The following is a 6050-nucleotide window of genomic DNA, read 5'->3' as shown; positions in this document are numbered from 1 at the left end:
TCCCTTCCACCAGGTCTTGACACCAACTGCCATAGAGGAAAAGAATGGTCACGTCGCAATGTGGTGTAACAGTCTTTCTGTCATTCCTCCATTGTGTTCAAAGGATGGAATTAGTCCAAATGAGCTTTGATTTGCTATTCAGGTGTAAGTAATGTTTAGTAAATAATGTAGCGGTTGTCTCTTTTTTTAGAGTCAGGGAGAGGGCTGAGTAGTGCATGATCTCTGGAGTGGTTAAGGTACAGCACACTCGCACGTCCAGATGTAGGGCTATATACACAAAGTTGAAATATTCAATAGGTGTTCAAACAATACGCACATACAATATACAAGCACACATCCATACGGCAGATGACACATCCACCACGTGACCATGGAGCATGTCCCCTGCCAAGCACTAGCTGAACATGCCCGACTCTTTACACACAATGCACTGATAGCTAAATCCCTTTAAATGTTTTAAAGCCCCTGATTTAGTCTTTGACTCACTGTGGTGTTGTTGGTATCATGCTGGTCTGTCAAATCTCCAATCTACACAACAGAAGTCATTGATGTTCAAATAAAAGCATGACCAGCCTGAGTTCATTTTAACACGCTCTTCCTCTGCTGGATTGTAATTGCATTGTACATCATTGTGTCTGCTCTGTACAATTGGCCATTGATTCCTGTGAAATTATCCAATGTTATGTTGTGATTTCTGAGATGGGAGGAGGTATAAAGAGGAAATAGCATGCTATAAAACACCCCATAAAACTCCAGTCTGATCCAGTCTCTGCCTGGACGTCCACAGGAGGCTACAGTCCTTGGTAGAGGAGCAGCTTGTACCAGCCGGAACTGAGCCCTCACTGATGTTATTACTGTCACCAGATTCATCCAATTCTCATTCGAGTGGAAAGAGTCAACATTGGTGAAAGCTGGTATTTAGTACAATAAGTGAGGTGAGGAATGCATGCAAACGGGCTGTGATCATATTACCTTATTATGAATTGGATCATTTATCAGGCAGGTCAGAAAGGAAACTAAGAGGGAAGGGGATGTTATGGAATGATTCATTGGTTTTGGAGAGAGATAGTCTGCTTGTTTTATTGTATTTAATGGGAAAGATAATGGAGGAAACCACGTTTGAGAGTAGATAGACAGGTTTTATTTTTCATGACACCTCTTTACCCTCCCCTTTTTATTCAGCTACTTTAGCCATTTATATGTATTCAAGGGAAAACCTTTGGATTTAGTCTACACAAAAAGTATGCAACTAAAATGTTTTTATATACTCTCATTAAAAACAAAAACGTTGTTTTATGTGATGAATTATGGTTTGTAAAAAGCCTCAAAAGTAATGAAACCACAACCACCACAACTCTAACCTCATAGATGCACAAAAAAAATGTGTGATGCCACTGCTTCATATAATACATATGTATCATCCATGATACCAAGTGTGCTATATCCTACTGTCTAAAACCAACAGGTTTTACAGGCATGGCAAGGCTTGTCATGCAGTGCTGTGGTTCAAAGGCCATCCACTCCACCTGTGTTGGTCTTGTGACCACTTAACCTGCACACAGCTAATGAAAGCTCTCTTCCGTCTCTCACAATGCACCCGGGCCTTTCCTCTAGCACTGACAGCTTCCATCTGCTGAATTAGCTTTTCTCAGATTCCTCACCCACAATGGTAAATATTTAAGCAGCTACTGCGTTGCCATGGCAGCCGGGTGCTGGACTATAACAGGTTCGTTGCCCATCAGACATGACCTCGTAAATTCAGATGTCATGACCATGTTTAGTAGAGGTGATCACAGGCTGGAAAAACAGAATCCTTCTCTAAAATTGCCTTTCAGGCATACATTTCAGGCAAGTTTGTACTATTTTTTGTTTCCTTATGACAGATGTACTGTGAAATGTCCTATGTCAATCCCACACCATAGACCCAAGCGACAAGCTAGTGTAATAGGGGAAGCAATAAACCAGTGTATGTGGCTGGCTGCAGACCCTTCCCCCATAGCTAGTTTTGGTGGAATGTGACCTGTCATGAATGTGTCCTGATAGATTTACGGCTCTCTTGTTTACACTCTTTCTGTCACTGCCCGAGGGCCTGGGGTGGCCAAGCACTCTCTAGTCATCTTATCTATACTGATTCCTCTCTAAACAAAAAGCTGAAAAACTGCAAATGTTATTAATAGATGTTAAATTGATATTTTGGGGAATTAACCAGTGCGCCATGCTGTCATAAGAAGCAAAGATGTGACAAATTGGTCAAAAAGATTTGCATTGCTTTTCAGGGTGGTTTCATTGATCCGTAAGACAGCTTTCAGGAGAGCTCAATAATACATCTGGTGGTAGAATGATGAGCAGACACATTCCAACTGGTATAATGTAATGTTAGGTAAAAGATTTGAACTTTGATAATATGAACGAGTACACAACATTATTTCAATAAATGCATTTCTTTCTTTTGGGTATATTACTAATCCATACACATCTGTTTCTGTTATGTGCTAATCCACATATTATCCTCATATTAAATATTAAATGTTTTCACCCAAAATGACTTCAAATCTCCATGGAAAACAGCAGATATTGCTTGCTAATGTTCCTTGACATGAGAGCGGTCTTAAATCTGTGCTTCCTTTCATTCCATTAAGCATGTCATGCATTTGCTGCACATGTCCCTGTGAAACAGCACATTAGTTTGAGTGTAGGCCAACTGCTGTTTACAAAGATGGCACGTGCATGTTCTCTGTAGCACTGGCTGGATGGTGGCTGTCCTTCTGACCTCCAGCCCAACATCCAGCCAATCACCGACAGATGGACTGGAGAAATGGACGCTGTGGTCTGTCTGTGTGTGTGTGTGGAGGGTTGTGGGGGAGGATGGAATTGTGTGAGGAGAGTGAGGGCTGGTGTGAAGTTGTTTATTTGCTCTCAGGCAACTGAAAGTGAAGACAGATTATGCATTAGTGCAGTGGTCTTTACCTACGCATCTACATAACACTGCTATCAAATAGGGAGTCAGGGGGCTGAACGGTGAGGGAATCGGGATAGTAATCTGAATGTTGCCAGATCGATTCCAGGCCGTGCCAAATGACGTTGTGTCCTTGGGAAAGGCACTTCACCCAAATTGCCTCGGGGGGAAAGTCCCTGTTCTTACTGTAAGTCGCTCTGGACAAGAGCGTCTGCTAAATGACTACATGTCAAATGTAAATAGCTGTAGGTCATAGATTTCTTCAACTTTTTCCAATTTCACCTCCTAGATTTGGTTTGCACAGAGAGCAGATTCAATATAGCCTACACAAACACAAACAAAAACACACATTCAAACTTGTACCAGACTTCCACCAGTTATCACCAAAAATAAACAGTCAGAATCTCTCTCACCCTCCTTTCTACAAACCCCAACTCCCATTTCCTGTTCTGTTGATAGGCTATAAAGTCCACACCGTGGCCATAATCATAACATGAAACTGTCAGACAGACAATCCCTAATTGGATGTGTGGCTCCAAGCCATATCATCCTGTGATCTTGAATGTGCCTAGATTCCCATCCAGACAAGGATGAGGTTAACATGTCAGAATACTACAGAGATTTGATATGTAGAGATTTTCTACTAGCCTAGAACACAACATAGTGTTGTGTGTGTACTTATCCAGGTAGTATCAACAACAATATTGTATTTCTGTCAACACTAATTAGAGAAACTGCTTTGCTTTGGCTACATAGAGATGCAATTGAATTTGGTTGATGCATATTTCGGTAGCTTCTGCAGCTACCTTTTTGTTTATTCCACATCCATTTCTGTGTGTGGGAGGAGAGATCACTTTCATCCTGATGCCTGGTTACACAACAACTGCTCCTGGCTCATGCTCAGAGTGGGCCCGGGTGCAATGACCCCCTCTTAATCACAAATGTGTGTGTGTGAAGGAGAGAGAGAGAGAGAGATATGTGATATCTTCGTTATCGGAAATACACTCTCTCGTCTATCTTCAGATGCAGGAAATCCTAGTTGGTGTAATTTGTTTAGACAGTTGGTTTCTGCAGGCTTTGTGTCCATGTACATCATTTAAGTACGATTTCAGTTCCTCCTCAATGACCGTCTCCCCACTCACTCTTGGAGGAGGAGCCAGAATCTAACTTAAATTAGATCAAACTATTTATGTAAGTATGGTTGTGCTCTCTCTCTCTCTTTCCATCATTAACTTACAGGAAACTATCCCCTACCCTTCCATCTTTGGATTCTTCCATCCGTCACAGCTGAAGCCCCTACTCCCTTCAGCACTGCCAACTACAAGCCAGATGTTCCCTGGCACCAGGCTTGCTAACATACAAACAATGCTACATGCTTGTGGTCTTGATTAGGTTTATTTTTCTGTGACCTTTTCACCTTCTGCCACAACTGTTGAAGATATGAAGAGCATCGTTCCCATTGCTATGTGCACTCATACTTGCACAAACTTTGTTAAAGAAGATTGACCTAAAAAGTAGATGTTTATGTTAATTAAATGACAAGATGAGTTGATCTCATTGATCATTCCAGATGTTTTACCCACAATAACAATACATTTTTGGTAAACATATAACATGGCAAGGTGTAAAGTTATGCTAGTTTGTATTTTACTAACACATAATGAGTGCAAATCTCAATTAGCCTAATAGATGATCTTATATATCTATCTAAACATAGGTCAGAAACTCTGGTTTGACAGGTTCCTCATCAGAATCAGAATTCGGTTTATTTGATATATGTTACACAAACATGGAATTTACTGTGGCAGGAAGGTGCAAACAATAAACATATATACAGAACTTAAATTAGTACAATAGTTTAACTTATTCTAAGAATTAAAAAATATACAATTTAAAATATAAAATATATATAAAAATAAGAATATGAGTGAGCAGCATGAGTGGGCCACATAGTGCAAATGAGATACTGAGATAAAGGTGGCTTGTGCGTAATGCAATAGCTGTCAGATGGACGGCAGAACACTGAATTAACAGACAAAACAAGACAAAACCGGACGCACCAACTTGCCGAGGCTGCCATCATCGGCACCATCTTCTTCAAAGAGCACTCATTTATCTTGTCACAACATAAATTATCAACACGTACTGTAGACTTAAGTTCATTACAACCAAGGCTCACAGATATCCACCAGAGATATATGCCTGATTTCTATTTTGCTGCACATACACACTTCACTAATTATTGATATCTATTTCCTGCGGGGCTGACACACTACATTACCCAGATGCCACGTTCTGGACTTAATGATGGCAGTCCAGGAAGCATACAGAGCTCAATGTGACTTGTTTCATTAACAGACAAAAGTCTTTGGCACCCAAGGTTTTTTACACAAATATTATTTGTAATATTTAATTCTTGTCACCTGTACTTGTGCTGCAGTATAAAAGTACAATGTTCAGAATACTTTTGTTTTTTCATTTCATTATATCCTAAAGCATGTATTCTTTACTATAATGACTGCAGCTGCTTAACAGGCACAACACCATGACCATTGTACTTTGTATCATTCCAGGAATATCTATGTTTGTGTGTCACCGATATATTCATCATCGGCATCACAGGCACTGTGCACTAGTTATGTGTGTATTAGTGAGTATGTCAGCGACACAGGATTGTAAATTAGTTGTTTACGTTATAGCTAAATTGGCATCAGCAGAGCTACTACCAACGTAGGGGGCATTTAATTTAAAATGGATGAACCACCTGCTAGGTCGGCCTAAAGCCCCTTACCTGCCTGTGCCAGAGGGCTGTCTGCCAGGTAGAGAGTGTGACATGTCCACCTGCTTCAAAGTATGTGGGAAAGTACCATGTACCAAGGAATTTATTGGATATAAGGCTTGCATGTAACTTTATTTCTATATATTAATCTAAGTTTCCCAGTTGTTTGGGGGCTTGTAACTGGTGTCAATGTCCCTTATGGGCAATAACGGTGAACGTGATATTGTGATACTAAATGTGTTAGTTTTGCATTTTAAGATGCTGTGGTTTCCTTTTTAATTTAAACAATTACATTTTAAGTCAAAGTTTTAAGTC

This window comes from Hypomesus nipponensis, chromosome 3 (assembly GCF_054491055.1).
Source record: "Hypomesus nipponensis isolate SF chromosome 3, ASM5449105v1, whole genome shotgun sequence".
Lineage (NCBI taxonomy): Eukaryota > Metazoa > Chordata > Actinopteri > Osmeriformes > Osmeridae > Hypomesus > Hypomesus nipponensis.
Note: the sequence above shows the minus strand (reverse complement) of the source record.